General features: G+C 38.6%; 1 long non-coding RNA gene across 1 annotated transcript in view; it reads right to left on the bottom strand.

Annotated features, from left to right (window-relative positions):
* LOC116420245 overlaps positions 1–14,207 on the bottom strand; it is a 58,932-nt gene extending 44,725 nt beyond the window's left edge. The window contains exons 1-2 of the long non-coding RNA XR_004230549.1: positions 13,993–14,207; positions 8,581–8,630 (exon numbers count right to left, since the gene is read on the bottom strand). This is a non-coding gene — a long non-coding RNA (uncharacterized LOC116420245). The remainder of the gene's footprint in view (positions 1–8,580; positions 8,631–13,992) is intronic.
* Positions 14,208–16,041: the final 1,834 nt, after the last annotated feature.

Raw genomic sequence — 16,041 nt, 5'->3', positions numbered from 1 at the left:
TATCCGGCTTGAATGCTTCAGAAAATTGGATTTTGAGTAAGTTTTTGCCCCTTTAACTCCTCAATATCTATTCATTCCAACGAAAGAAATGCTGTGTAAAATGGAGCTTGCTTGTTAATGCATGAGTAGGCCCAGTGGACACACAGGCTGTCTGTCACTCTGGGAGATGGCAGGCATAGTCATCTGCCTCCAGAGAATGAGCAGAAGCTCAAGTGGGAGGAGGGAGAGTGATCAGAACCCAAAGGAGAGCTGGCAGAAGCCCGGGCTCCACAACAATCTGGGAGCCTGCCCTTCTCAACTGACAGCTTAAGCGTATCTTGTCCATTGAGTCCTAGAGAAGAAAATAGGGAAGACTTTGTGCCTACAAGTCCCTTAGTTAGACTGATTGGCGTACATTTTGTCTGACTCTTGACTAATGATTGCTAGTAGTCTCTCAAGAAGCTGGGTTGCGGTGGCTCCTAAGTGTTAAAGAAGGGAGGCAAAGGGAACTTTCCTCTTGACCCTTTCTCTTTAGATGGGATTGGGGTGGGGGTGCTGTGGAGAAGTGGCTCAGTGCATTTGCTAAAGGTTCAATTCATCTCCACATCTCTTTTCTAGAATGTATTTGACTAGGCTAGCTTAGGACCACTGAGAGATCTCCAAATCATTTCTTTAGTACAATGATTTAAGTTTGGGTCTGCCTCTTTTTACCATGATCTCAAAATCTCAGGTGAACTTGAACTTGTCACATCCTCCCCCGCAACTGGCTGAAATGTTTTGTTCTGCCAAAGAACTATAAACCTGCTACTGTGCCTGTTCTCCACTTCCCTCCTTCTAGGCATTCGGGGGCAGTGGAGGTGAAGGAGGGGAAAGGTTGGCAGCTGAGTAATTCTCAAGGTTGAAAAGTCATCCCAGAGCCCACATGCTGTGCCCCCATCACATCTGTGTCAGGGAAGGTAGATGCTCTTCTCTTACTCAGTCACCATTTCTTAAGGTATTTTCCCAGTGCTCTTCCAGGTGCTGGGATGCAAAGACAAAAATAAAACAGTCCCTGTCCTCGAGGAGCTTCGGTTCCTTTCAGAAAGGACAAGAAGCAAATATGTGTGAAATAGAAACAAGCTCATGGGGGAGGGAGGAGGACCTACTATGTAGCTTTGGGAGAAAACAGAGAATCCCAGAGGCTCAAAGAGAAGGAAGTTGAAGCCCAGGGGGTTCAAACATGCCAAAGAAGACAGGAGATGGGCTGCTCCAGGTCTCCTACCCCCAAATCTCCAGAGTGATAGTACAAGTGGCAGAATAGTAGGCTACTCTTCTCCCTTGGGCAGCTGTAACAGACATTGAGAACAGCTTTTTGATATGTAGGTTATTTTCATGAGCCTAATCAAGCCATTTGATTCCGTTAAGTGAGCTGGGATGTGGGAAAATCCTGTGCAGGCCTGACTGTCTGGGGAAACTTATCAACACTGTGTGCTCATTCCACTAGGAAATGATGCAAACAATTGTAGGTACAGCAGAGATAGAGAAGGGATTTGCCATGACTGGTGGTGCTAAATCAGCCTGCCTCCTTGTCCTCTGATTGCTTCTTTTATACCTCTCAGCATCACGTTATGATTCAGGTATTAACATTGAGTTGGGGGGGGGGGAGTGTAGAACCACCATGGTCAATTTGTGATCCTCAGTGCCCCCCAAAGGAATTAGGCTGTGATTATGCTAGTGTGGCCTATGGTTAGTACACTGAACACCAAGTCTTTAATTGTCTGGCCCAGCAGTCACACTGCGATCCATCTCCTTCTAATGGAAGGGGGCCTTCCAGAGTGCTCCCAGGGACATGCTCAAGGTTCTTACTCTAGGCCTATCATGTCTGAGTATCTGCACATATGTGTGGGGGACAGCAGTGGGGGCTTTTCACTGATCAATTTTGCTTCAACACATTATACAGAACACCAGTACACTCACAAGTGAATGCTTCCCCCAACACACACGTACGATTGCCTCAAATATTTAAGTAAAAGGGCTTGGACTCGCCCTTCTATACTCCCACCATTGTCCAATGTGCTTAGTCAAGGTTTTGTAACCCTTTAAATTTGTCTTCACGGACGTGGCTAGAGTCATTGTGTATAATGTTCTTTCATTCTGGTTCGGTTCACTGAGCATCACTTTGTACAGGCCTTCCCATATTTCTTTGAATTCTTCACGTTCACCATTCCTTAAGGAACAGTAATAGTCTGGAGCATTCACATACCTCAGTCTATTCAGCCACTCTGCAATCACTGAGCATGCAGATTATTTCCAACTCTTAGTGATTATAAATAGTGCTGCTATGAGTCTTTTCCTTCAGATGGATCTTTTCTTATTGTCAAAAATACCCTTGGGGTAGAAGTCCAAACCCAGGATCACGGGGTCAAAATGTATGGACAGTTTTGGAACTTTTCTTGTATAACTCTTGTTTTCTGAAACAAATGAACCAACCTAAAGCTCTACCAGCAGTGGATCAACTTGTCCATTTTTCCCAATCACTGCACCCCCCCCCCCCAGCCTTAAATTTTTCCATCTTTTGCTATCTTTGCCAATTTAATGACTGTGGGGTCATAACTCAAGAATTCCATTCTCTGATGGTTTCGATTCACTAATTAGCATTTTAAGTCTCTATTTGGGCCTGGATTTTGCTTTTGTTTTCAGTGCTGTTTTTATTACATGATATTAAAAATCTACAAAAGACTCATAACCTTCTAAAAACATGTTAACACTGAATCACCTTTTCTGGTTTACTTGCATTCAAGCAAACATAACTTCACCCTGTTAAGTTTCAGCCACTTGGTCAATTTGGATATAAAATGCCCATAGAGCAGTGGATTTCTGAATAGGAAAGAATGGGATTTTGCAACCTCACAGAAAGCTATCTTTTATCATCAGGCCTAGTTTTGCAGGGAAGGTAATTAACTATAGGATGCCAGGCATTCTCCCTTTTCCTGTTAAGCTTTTTGGAAATTTTTGGTTATGATTGTCTTCTGCATAACATATGGTACACTTTTAAAGATGTGAATTGCTTCCTTCTTGCTGCTTAGTATATTTTGCTTTGGATGCTAAAACTGTGGAACTTGGTCGATACAGTGTTCTTTGGTTTAAGCTAGAGTTTCTTTTTAGTGATGTGCAAAGTCTACTAGTTTTTACTCCACCCTTTGTTTCCATTATTTCTGGGCATGTTTTTTTTCTGTTATTTCCTTATTATATGACTTTAACACACTACTACCACTATTCATGTGCAGCATACCAAATTATAGAGTACATTTTTTCCCATTTATTTTGCATTTTCTTTTCCCCAATAATGTAGAAAAAAATATTTTTACCATTTGTTTTTAAAACTTTGAGCAGATAAGATGACTGGAAAAAATAATGATGATTGTTGGAGGGGATGTGGGAAAACTGGGACATTGATGCATTGTTGGTGGAGTTGTGAACAAATCCAACCATTCTGGAGAACAATTTGGAACTATGCTCAAAAAGTTATCAAACTGTGCATACCCTTTGATCCAGCAGTGTTACTACTAGGCTTATATCCCAAAGAGATCATACAGAAGGGAAAGGGACCTGTATGTGCACGAATGTTTGTGGCAGCCCTGTTTGTAGTGGCCAGAAACTGGAAACTGAGTGGATGCGCATCAGTTGGAGAATGGCTGAATAAATTGTGGTATATGAATATTATGGAATATTACTGTTCTGTAAGAAATGACCAACAGGATGATTCCAGAAAGGCCTGGAGAGACTTACACAAACTGATGCTGAGTGAAATGAGCAGGACCAGGAGATCGATCATTATATACTTCAACAATACTATATGATGACCAGTTCTGATGGACCTGGCCAACCTCAGCAACGAGATCAACCAAATCATTTCCAATGGAGAAGTAATGAACTGAGCCAGCTACACCCAGAGAAAGAACTCTGGGTGATGACTAAAAACCATTACATTGAATTCCCAATCCCTATATTTATGCCCACCTGCATTTTGGATTTCCTTCACAGGCTAATTGTACAATATTTCAGAGTCTGATTCTTTTTGTACAGCAAAATAACGGTTTGGTCATGTATACTTATTGTGTATCTAATTTATATTTTAATATATTTAACAACTACTGATCATCCTGCCATCTGGGGGAGGGGGTGGGGGGTAAGAGATGAAAAATTGGAACAAGAGGTTTGGCAATTGTTAATGCTGTAAAGTTACCCATACATATAACCTGTAAATAAAAGGCTATTAAATAAAAAAAAAAAGAAAGAAAAAAAGTAAAAAACAAAAAACAAAAAACTTTGAGCAGAATACGTTTTTACAAGATGAATAAAGTTATGAGAGTTGGACCTGTAAACACTAAAGTAATTAAGCAACAGAAACCATCATTGATGGTACTTTAAGCTGTAAGCTGTTATTTATAAGTAGTTCTCGGTCTACTTCTACTTCTGTTTTAGTCTCTTCGTTGCTAACTTCCAAATTATTTGGTCCTAGTACTGGTGTTCAGTCTTCATTACTGGAGTTGTCAAGTGCTCTTTGCATGTTGCCAATTATTTTTGTGTTGCAGGTAAGGACGGGGATTAGTACCTATGGTTTATGAGAGCGGTGATTAGCTTATTATGGAAAATGTGGTATCTTATTATAAAAGCTCGTTCTGATGAAACTAGAAATGCATGAGAAAGTTTTACAGCCAGGACAGAGACTGGGCAAAAAACAAAAGGTCAAAATCGTAGCCTCTCCCTCCAGCTCCTGAAATTTCCTCAGGTTTACCACTTCTGTTCCTGTCATCTGTCTTCTGTCTGACCCCCTCCATCAAATGAATGCAATCACTCTGCATCTCATCATCATCATCATCACCTCATACCTCTAACTTCTAAAGAATCAAGTAAGCTGATAACAGGTTTGGATGTCCTTCCTCAGCATAGACAAAAAGTGCATTCTTCAAGAAACAACATCCTGCCCTTCTTGTCTAACCTGGAATGATGAGCTGTATCCATAATGGGCTTTCCTGGCTTTCCTGGAGATGGGGGGTGGGGAAGGAAGGATCACATAAGCCAAAGGCAGAGAAATTTGAGGACAGATGGATCCACTTTATAACCGGTTGTGAAGGGAGAAATGAAAAGCTCAGCCAACAAATTGGATATATAGGGTCAAGGAGTTGAGAATAATACTAAGATTCATTCTTAACAGACTGGGAGAATGGTAATGGCTCATCGGGAAGAAGGAGTTTGGGGAGAAAAACAGGAAGTTCTATTTTCAACCAGCAGTAGGAAATGTCCAAAAATCATGGGTGATGTGGGACTGAAACAGAAAAGGGTTTTGGACTATATCTATAGAAATGATAGTCATGTGCATATATTTGACCCCATGGGATTGGATCCAAGTTCACCAGGTGATACAGAGGCAGAAGAAAATAGGGTCCAGGACAGGCCTTGGGAGATGCTCATGGTTAGTGGGCATGACCTTGATAAAGATCTGGCCAAGGAGAATGAAGAGGAGTGGTCAGACTCACAGGAGCAGAACCAGGAGAAGAAAGTGTCACAAAAGCATTGGAAGGAGCATCCAAGAGAGGATGATTGAGGCTGGAAGAGAATTCAAGAGGAATGAGGATGGAGAAAATGTCCTTAGATTTGGCCAGGAAGAGATTGTCAGTAACTACATCTGGAGTGATTTCAATTGAATGATGAGGTTTTTGTACCTCTAACTTACTTAATATAGTGTTTGGCATACAGTAGGCCCTTGATAAATGTTTGTGGACTGATTTCCATTCATCTTAAAAGTACACAGACCCCTTTTTAGGTAAAAGTTGAGGGGTTTTTTTAAATTATGAAATCTATTACAAAGAAATGATGGGGAGGCAAAGATTGATGGAAAGCCTAGGCCCCAGCCTTTCATCTCAACCAGGTAAAGGCTCATGAATTCACTGGAATGTTGCAATGTAGGCTTTTTGAGGACAGGGACTGTAAATTGGTATTTATTTTTATGAGCACTTTCTCTCCTTTTTCCTCCCCAATTGAACAATTAAAAAAAACCCAACCTCACAACAAACACACACAGTACAGCAAAACAGATTCCCTCCTCTATCACGTCCAAAACTGTATCTCGTTCTGCATTTTAAATCTGTCACCTTTTTGGCAGGAGGGAGGTGTCATGATTCATCTCACTCCTCTAGACTCATGGAATGATTGCATTAGTCAGTGTTTGGAAGTGTTTCAAAGTTGTTTTTCTCTGAAATCTTTGTCATTCTACAAATTGTTCTAATTCTTTTCACTCCATTTTAGATCAGGCCATAGTCTCATCAGTTTCCACTAATGCAGCCTTATTGCCTCTTCTCCCTTTCTGTTCTAGCTCTAGGGGGAATACTGAAATCATGCTCCCCCATCCCCTACTACCCCTCTACCTTGTCTCTTGAAACAGTCATTTCTTGAACACAGCTTTTCTGTGCCAGACATCATGCTTGGCATTAGGGAATTAAATGTTCTGTGAGTGTTCCTCTTCCCCAATACATGACAGGAGGATTCTGGGCATGCAGCACCACACCAGCAAATGGGTGATTATCAAAGAAATCTAGGCTATCAAGAACCATATGAAAACTGGTCCAAATCACTAATTAAGAGAAATGATCATTAAAGCAACTCTGAGGTTTCACCTCGGATTGACAAAGATGACAAAAGAAAACAACAAACACTGTAGGGGCTGAGAGGAAAATAGGCATACTGATGCATTGGAGTTGTGAATTTGTCCAGGTATTTGTAAAGCAATTTGGAATTATATCTCAGTTACTAAACTGTGTATACAGTTCATATCACTACTAGGCCTATATTATCAGGAGCTCAGTGGGGAAAAAAAGCTCCCACGTGGACAAAAATATCACTAAACCAAAATTGTTTTGTGCCGCAAGAAATAATGAAATGGATATTTCAGTAGAATTTGGACAGAAATTTAAAAACTGATACAGAGTGAACTGAGCAGAAATAGGAAAGTAATTTATACAATGGTAACATTATAGAGGAAAAACAACTTGGAAAGATTTTCAAATGTTTATCTTCATTCTGGGGGACTCATAGTTTATCTATGCACTGATAAACCATGAGTCCAAAAGAATGAAAATGAAAACACCATTCACCTTCTGACAAAGAAGTGATAAGCTTAAAATTTAGAAAGAGAAATATATTTTCCAAAATAGTTAATTTAGGTTTTTTTTTTTTTTTTTTTTTTTTTTTTTTTGCTATACTGCTATAGATTGAGCTCTTTGTTTTCCTTTTCTTTCTTTTTAAAAAATTTGTTAATTGGCAAAAGGGAGGTAGGTAGTAGAAGGACAGATAAATTTTTTTTTTAAAAAAAAGATTTGCTATTTGAAAAAAATACTATCTTAAAAATAAAATGTAAAAGGCAAAAACGATATTCATATAATCTAAACAAATTGTATCCTGGACGAAGGTGGTAGAGTAAAAAAAAAAAAAGAAGAAGAAAGACCAAGAAAAATTTGGACTAAACTCTTATCTTTTCAAGAGAAATATGAGAGGAAATATCCTGGAGAGAGAAAAACAACAAAAGCAAACTTTAGGAATTTGAAAATAAGCAAAATAATCAAAAGGTCCATGGTAGAAGACAGGAATAAGATTTGTATAAACAAAACAAACCATAAGGACTAAGTAGTGATTTTAAAGAGAAAGAAAAAGTTCCAATTCATAACAGAAGTTGAGAAAGAATTCACTCTTATTTCCCAATATGTGAAAGGATTAAACTCATTACAGCAAGTGAAAATGGTAGATTGAATAAGAAACAAAAACTCAACAGGTTTGATGGATACAGGAAAAAAATGAACACAAACCTCCATATAGAATGAACATGAAATATAAGAACTAAATGTATTATACTTCAGGTAATCACAACAAAAAAATTGATCTTATCTAGAGGAAACAGGAAACCTACATTACATTGCATGACACAATGACCATTGAACATCCAAGAACCAAATGGAACAACACCCTCATTCTGAAAGGAAAAGTAAACTGAATTGCACAATAATTGAAGAGATTTGAACCTTCTTTTTTCAGAGTGAGATAAATCTAACAAATTAACAAGAACAAAACAATAGGACAAATTGTTGGAAAAATCATATTAGAAAGTTATAGTATCTAATGAATTGGAATAGTAAAGAATATACAATTATCTTTCTATTTACACAGTACTGTTATGAAAACTAATATGCTATATATTTTTACCACGTTTAACATATATTGGATTACTTGCCATCAAGGGGATAGGGTAGGGGGGAATTGGAACGCAAGGTTTTACAAGGATCAATGTTGAAAAATTATCTATGCATATGTTTTGAAATTTCAAGAGGAAAGAACATATATAATAAGTGGAAACTATCAAGAAAAGAAAACTCATATAAAAAGCAGCAGTATTAAACATATACTTTACAGATCAAAACACAATAATTTTAAAATCTGTAAAAGAAACATGAGCAAAATATGCAAATCCAAATAGGCTAAGGACAATATTTTTTAAATGAGTGAGTCAAAGGAAAATCATAAAAGCATTAAGTAATTAAGTTAAAGGGAAAAATATAAATGACAACTTACCCAAATTTATGGGATGCTGCAAAAGAATTCCTCACGGGAAATTGTTATCCCTGAAAGCATCATAGGGAAAAATTAATTATCTATCATACAATTAAAATATTCTAGAGAAAATCAACAGATTAAGACCCCTAAAACAAACACAAATGAGGAAAATATGGAAAATCAGATATAAATGATTATAAATAAAGTAGAAAAAAGACTCTTAAGCTAATGAAGAAAACAAAGATTTTATTAAGATTATAAAACTAATATATATAACTGCATTCCAAAGAATGAGGAAAATCAGTTTTCTAAAATATAAAAAAGTAAATTCACAACAAATAGAGAAGGAATAAATTATTAAGAACTATTATGCATAATTTCATGCCAACAAAATTGAGACTTCATGTGTTCATTTAAAAGAAGTTATAATGTCTTTAGTTTATGCATTGCAGTATTTTTGGAATATAGTTTATTCTCCTCTCTCTCTCTCTCTCTTAAATCCCCTTTGTACTAAAAGAGGACAGTTAAAAAAAAATACAGTGACTACAACTGCTATCATATGCACCAATCCTACCTGTTGTCTATTGTCTTTCTAACAAGAGGGAGGAAGGAGGAAGCTGTATTGCATATTCTGCTTTCCAGGCCCAGTATTAATGTTCTACTCAGGGTTAGGATTTCCCTTTTTTGATTTCCCTCACCTGCTCAACATATTTTTAAATACATACATACATGTATTTACATTTAAATACATACATGTTGTCTCCCTCACTGGTTAGCAGCTCCTTTTGCGGCAGCAAAAAACTGGAAAATTAGTAGATGCCCATCAATTGAGGAATGGTTGAATAAATTGTGGTGCATGAGGGCAATGGAATATTGTTTTTTAAAAATGACGAAGAAGCTGATTTCAGAAAGGCCTGGAAAGATTTCTGTGAACTGATACTGAGCAAAGCAAGCACAACTAGGAATACATTGTAGATAATAACAGCAAAAATGTGTAATGATCAACTATGAAAGACTCGGTTCTTCTCAGTGGTTCAGTGATCCAAAGCAATCCCAATAGACTTGGGATAGAAAACACCATCTGTATCCAGAAAAAGAACTATAGAGTCTGAATGTTAATCAGCACACATTATGTTCACTTCTTTTTTTCTGTTTTTTTCCCCTCTCCCATGGTTTTTCCCTCTTGTTCTGATTTTTCTCTCCCAACATGATTCATAAAGCAATGTGTATTAAAAATAAATAAAATATAAATACATACATACAAAGATAAGTCTTTTAGAGTATTCATGGTTGAGTATGCTACTGAGAATAGCAGTTATTCACAGCTGGTCATCCCAGAACATTACTATTACTTTGTACACAGAATATTTCTACTGTCCTTGAGTTCATGGAGGACTTTTCAGGGTTTTTTTTTCTTTTGAGAGCATCACATCAGTTCCCTATTTTTTTTCTGCTGTGAGAAGAGAGCTGCTATGAATATTTTTTGTACATATAGGTCATTTGGAAACTAATGTTTGGGCAAAAGATCACATTACAAATAATTAAGAGATGAATGGAAGGAAATGCCTTTTGCAGTCGTGGTTGGAGTGAGAATGCATGATTCAGTGAAGAAGAGAGGTGATTATAAAATATAGGGTATTCAATTTCAGCTACATAAAATTAGAAAACTTACAGAAACCAAACTATGTAGCTATGGTCAAAATAAAAGCTAGTGACTTCCAAGTTTTTGTGGGGGAAAAACTATCAACATAGTGAATTGACATATTTGCTTTCTCCAATAGTTATACACCCAAAAGATATCAAATCACTAACAATTAGAGAAATACAAATAAAACAACTTGAAGTATTGCATCATGTCTGTCAAGTTGATTAGAAATGATAAAAGAGAGAAAGTCAAGGCTGGAGAGGCTACAGAGAGACAAGATTACAGAAAGTAGAGATCTGAACTGGTCTGGCCATTCTGGAAAAGAAATTGGAGTTATTATTAATTTGTTGATAACATTTGATATTCATCTGTGATACTGATATAGTGATTAATGAACATCGATGTTGTCAGTGACAAAAACAAAAACTAGGTCATATATATATATATACACATATATGTATCACTGTATAGGATAATACTGTACTATATGGAATGATAAATATTAGGGATTAAAATAAATATGTGAGAATTTATATGAACTCACAAAGAGCAAAAAGGCTAAATAATATGCATAGTTCCTTATAAGAATGTGAATTACAATCACAGTAAAGACAACAGAACTCTACTTAAATGTAATGATCAATATTAGTGCTGTATGATTGATGCTGGACTATATTTCCTTCTTGCTGGAGAGTATGGGGTACATTTAATTGTAGGCACAGTATGTGGCCATGCATATATTTTAGTTGTTAGTGTAACATAAGATATGGGGGCCAGGGTGGTGATGTGACTTTATCATACAAAAGCAAAGTAAAATTGTCAATAAAACAAAGGGAAATAAATCTATCCTATTTGTTTTTCATTTTTCTGTTATTTGTGAATAACTACTTGTGTTCATTTTTCTATATTGTCATTTTTTAGTTTCAAGTAGTCTCCTAGATGGAAGGGTTTGTGTGTTCTCTTTGTAGAGATTAATTTTGTGGAGTATCTAGTTTAGTATCCTCTGCCTAACAACTTAATAAATATTTCATCATGATGTTTCTTCTTGATTTGGAAAACAAATGTACCTTAAGTTTATATCAAAACTAGAGAAGAACAAAATGGAGAAAATGTTGTATTTGAAAAAATAGTAACTTAAAAGTCTCCAGGGACAAGAGAAGGGTTAGCATGTTAACCACATGGACAATTTGGAAAGGCTGTGGCCCTCTTGAGAACTTGATGTGCTCCACAGAAGGATAACGAAGTAGGAAAGCTTAATGCAAAAGTTGTGGGAGAGAGATTACTGCTGAGAACCACTTCCAATAGCTGGCAAGGGTGGATACTTTTTCTGTCTTTCAGTATTTCTTGTTTCATTCTATAATTAATGAGCATAAAATTGAGTGAGGTATTAACTCTCTAGGTTAAAGAGGTAGCGAAAATGTGTCCAGCTCAAGAGAATGTCCATTGTTTTCCCTTTTGGGGGGAAAAAAACCTGGCTTTACTTAAGAACACATTTATTTAGTTCATCAGTATCTTTTTTTCCCTAAGTGAAATATGTGGTGACTGGACATACTGTAATGAGCCAAATGATGGATTTGGTGGCTAAATTATTTTGGTAGCTCATGATTGTTAGTCTGTAAGTGATCTATAATCACAGAGAATATGCTTGTTGACAATTGACGGGAAGGAAAAAGGAAGAAAAATCAATTTAGATATAATGATTTAGCTTGCTAATTTTACTAAGTGACTTAATGGTTACTGTAAGTTTCTTTCACTTTCACATACCCCTTTCCAAAAAAAAGCATGATAGCTTTGGATAAGAGTACTGTGCACTGCACAGATAATTCCTATCTTACAAGTATCAATCTAACTAACAAAGGCTGAAGGTTTTCAGAAAGTCAGCTGACTGAAATGGCCATCCTATTTGACACAAGCAAGAGAATATATTTCTATCGGGCCCTTCACAAGTCATAATCCAGTCTTCCACCCTGAGCTAGAAAATCCAGTGTGTTCCTTGTCCATCAAAAATGATCATATAGTCTCATCTATTTAATAATATTTAGATCATGTTCAGCTGTTATCTGAAATTTTTAGTCATTATTACAAACCATTTCACTGCCACAAGTAAAAAGAGTAAGATAGCTTCCAGAAATGGGTTAAATTTATCCCAGCCACAATAAACTGTATTTCAATGGCAGTCTTCCAAGTAAGATAAAGAGAAAACAGATTGGACATCAGAAAACTTGGGTTTGAAACTTCCCTCTGCTACCAATTTCCTTTTTACCTTCAACCAATCTTTGACCCTCTATGGGTCCCAGGTTTTTGCACTTTAAAAAGAAGTTATTTGAGTATTAGACCTCTAGGCCATCCTTGTGGTCTAAATTTTGATATTAGAGTCAAGACTGGATCATAAGACCGTAAATGGAAACCTGGAAGGTACCTGAGAGATTGTTTCCTGTTCCCCACCCTACCCTCTACCCCTTACCCCATTTCACAGGTGGGGAATCTGGGGCATATTTGAAATGACTCACACATGCCTGTAGTGTGGGTATAAACTTGGGTTTCTGATTCCAGTTTTTCTACTATAGTACCCCATCTTTGCAAAGTGCCTAACTTACTCCTATGGGATATATTATGCGCTGAGGAGATCTGTGGCACATTGACTGTTAAGGAGTTGGGATTCTGGTTCTAACTGGCCTGGAGTTATGAAGACCCAAGTTTAAATATTGAATTGGACACTTTCTAGCTTTGGGACTCTAGGCAAGTGACTTAATTTTGCTCTCCTTATCTATAAAACGGGGTAATAATAGCACCTCTCTCCCAGGATCTGGGGGAGTAGAAAATAAAATCTTTTCGAAGTGTTTAGCACACTGCCTGGATCATGGCAGACATTTTGTAAATCTTAGTCTTCCCACTCCCTTCCATCTCCTTGACTTCTAGTGATGAGGAACATAAGGAAGCCATCTATTGTACTGTTGGCCGGCTTTATTTGTTAATTGTTAGAAGTTCCTTATGGTGAACCGAAAGACCCATCTTGCCTGCTTATGTTTTTCTGGACACATTACTGTTTCTCAGGGTCCCAAAGTGTGGAACTGGGGCCTATCGCAGTTTGGGGATCAGTAGGATCGTCACCTCTCAGAAACTGCCCCTTATAACCGTTGACTCGGGTTGCCTAAAGCCTCGTAGTCCTTCTGCTGCGAATTACTGTCTGGCTTACAAACAGCACAAGTTTTGTCCTGGACTCGTTAAGGCGATTCCCTCTCTCCCCTCCCCCCTCCCCCAATCATTTCAGACTGTAGGTGGAAATGGCGGCTTCCAGAGTTCCCTCGGGGACTCTGCATGTGGCAAGATGGAAAGCCGGGAAAACTGCTCAATTTTCTGGTCAATAGCCTTGGGATCCAAAAAGGTCTCTACAATCTGAAAACTAAGATGTTTTCCCAGCTTTGCATCTTGCCACATGCAGAGTCCCCGAGGGAACTCTGGAAGCCGCCATTTCCACCTGTATGGTCCCACACGAGGCTTCTGGCCCATTCACCAGTAACCACCTCTGTCTCTCCACCTTATTCTCAAGAACGGTGTGAAAAACTTTGTCTAAGCCCTTGTAGAAATCTCAACAGACCACCAAACTCTCCCGCTGGCTCTTTGGGCCCTAGGCCGCTTTGTCGGCCCCTTGGGACGCCCCCGTGTAAGTTGAGCAGCACCTCCCTTAAATAGCCCTTTACTCTGGTTTTTTAAACCACCACCACCAACCCCAGTCTGCCCTCTCCTACCTCAAGGTTTTTCAAAGAGCAAAGAAAAGGACTTACTCGCTTGGAGTCCAAGACGAAGATGGCTTTCCTACCCTCTTCTTCTTCCAGACTGCAGCTAAGCACCGCCTTTAGCCCCGCCTCCTCGGACGCCTTACCCAATGGCCAAGGTCAAGCCCCAGTTAGCCCCTCTCTTCCTGGACTCCAAAGTTGCGCCCAATGCTCCGGTTGGTCCCAGTAGAGTGGCAATCTGGAACTCTTCCCATTCTCTCCCCGTGGGATGTTAACTCTGGCAAACTACACTTCCTTGAGCTTTTTAGCTGCCGGATATTCATGTACAACCTGGTCCAGAACTCCATAGCCCTCTCCCACCCAGATCCTACCCTACTCCTCTGTACACACACCTACCTCCCACGCAAAGCACTGGCTGACCATCCTTTCTTCTTTCTTTTTTCCCCGAAGTGATCAGCAGCGTGGGAGTGTGTGGAGAGGGTGAAGAGGGGGTTGGAGACTTCCAAGGGAGGCGACCTTGTGAAGCTCCACAAAATTAAGTCAATCTGTAACATTGGAGATAGTTTGCTCAGCCCCAGCAGCCTCTAGAGATACATTTTGTACAGTCAGTCTTCTAGAACCAGAAAAAAAAATACAATACAATGAAAGCCTTCTTTGGAGATCAGACCCCAACGTGGAGGAACGGGGAGTCGTGTGCCATTAATAACTCACCTAATCAAAGAGATGAGGCTAGAAAAATTATATCTCGGGGACCTTTTTATTTTTTTCTTTCCTTTACTGCTGGCTGTACCATGACAGACTTCCATATCCAGCCTTATTCTCTCCAGGCCTGGAATCAGGGAAAGCCAATTTCAGATTTGACCTCAGATACTTAACACCAATTGTGTGATCTTGTGCAATTCATTTAACCTCTGTCTACCTCAGTTTCCTCAACTGGGAAGTGGAGATAACCTTTTAGCACCTACTTTGCAAGGGCTGTTGCAAGGATTAAATTAGATAATACTTGTAAAGTGCTTAGCACAGTGTAGGTACTAAATAAAAATGCTTATTCCCTTCTCTTCCCTTCATATACATTTCCAGTTACCTAGAAGTAAGGTGGTCTTTGACAGTTCATTCTACCCCTTAATACTATTAGCACAAGCCCAAATGGGCCATGCTACTCAATGACCAACATTTTCCTCTCTCATGTATTTATCTCAAATCCAAGTAATCAGTGAGGTTCCCTGTACAGGCATTTGGGTCCCCCCTACCTCAGCACCCCCTTTCCTTCTCCATCAGAACCCTATGCATTTCTAGAGTACTTATTTCATTCTTGGGACCCCTCATTCATCTTTTATGATAGCACTGGCCAGAAACTAGAGCACAAGAGAGCCTCTGATTATACCATATGATGGCATCCAAGAACATAGTCTTTCATATGTTAAATGGCTTTTTCTTCTCATTTTTTTTTATTTGTCTGCTGTCACTTTTCATAACCCCAGTCAGGGTTTTTCTTGGTAAAGCTACCACAGTGCTCAGCCATTCCCTGCTCCAGCTCGTTTTGCAGATGAGGAAATTGCAACAGACACGTTGAAGGGACTTGGCCAAAGTCACACTGCTAGTGACTGGAGCCACATTTGAACTTGGAAAACTAAGTTGTCCTGACTCCAGGACAAACACTCTGACAACTCAATCCACTGAGTCACCTAACCTCCCTGAGCACTAAGGATACAATGCAAATAAGACATCCAACCTCCCCCTCCTCAAAATTTCCTATCTTGATTGAGACCCCTTCCAATGGTTTTTGAAGAAAGCCATCTGTACCCAGAGAAGGGACAGTGGGAATTGAGTGTGGATCACAATATAACATTTCCACTTTTTTTTGTTGTTGCTTGCTTATATTTTTTTTCCTCTTTTTTTCCCCTTTTTGATCTGACTTTCTTGTGCAGCAAGAGAAGTGTATAAATATGTATGCATATGTTGGATTTAACATATACTTAAACATATTTAACATATATTGGATTACTTGCCATCTAGAGGAAGGAGTGAAAGGAAGGGAGGATGTTTAGAACACAAGATTTTGCATGGGTCTGTCCATATCCTTTGACCATTGATCAA

This window comes from Sarcophilus harrisii, chromosome X (genome assembly GCF_902635505.1).
Source record: "Sarcophilus harrisii chromosome X, mSarHar1.11, whole genome shotgun sequence".
NCBI lineage: Eukaryota > Metazoa > Chordata > Mammalia > Dasyuromorphia > Dasyuridae > Sarcophilus > Sarcophilus harrisii.
The sequence above is the reverse complement of the archived record's forward strand: the minus strand, read 5'-3'. Positions and strand labels throughout refer to the sequence as shown.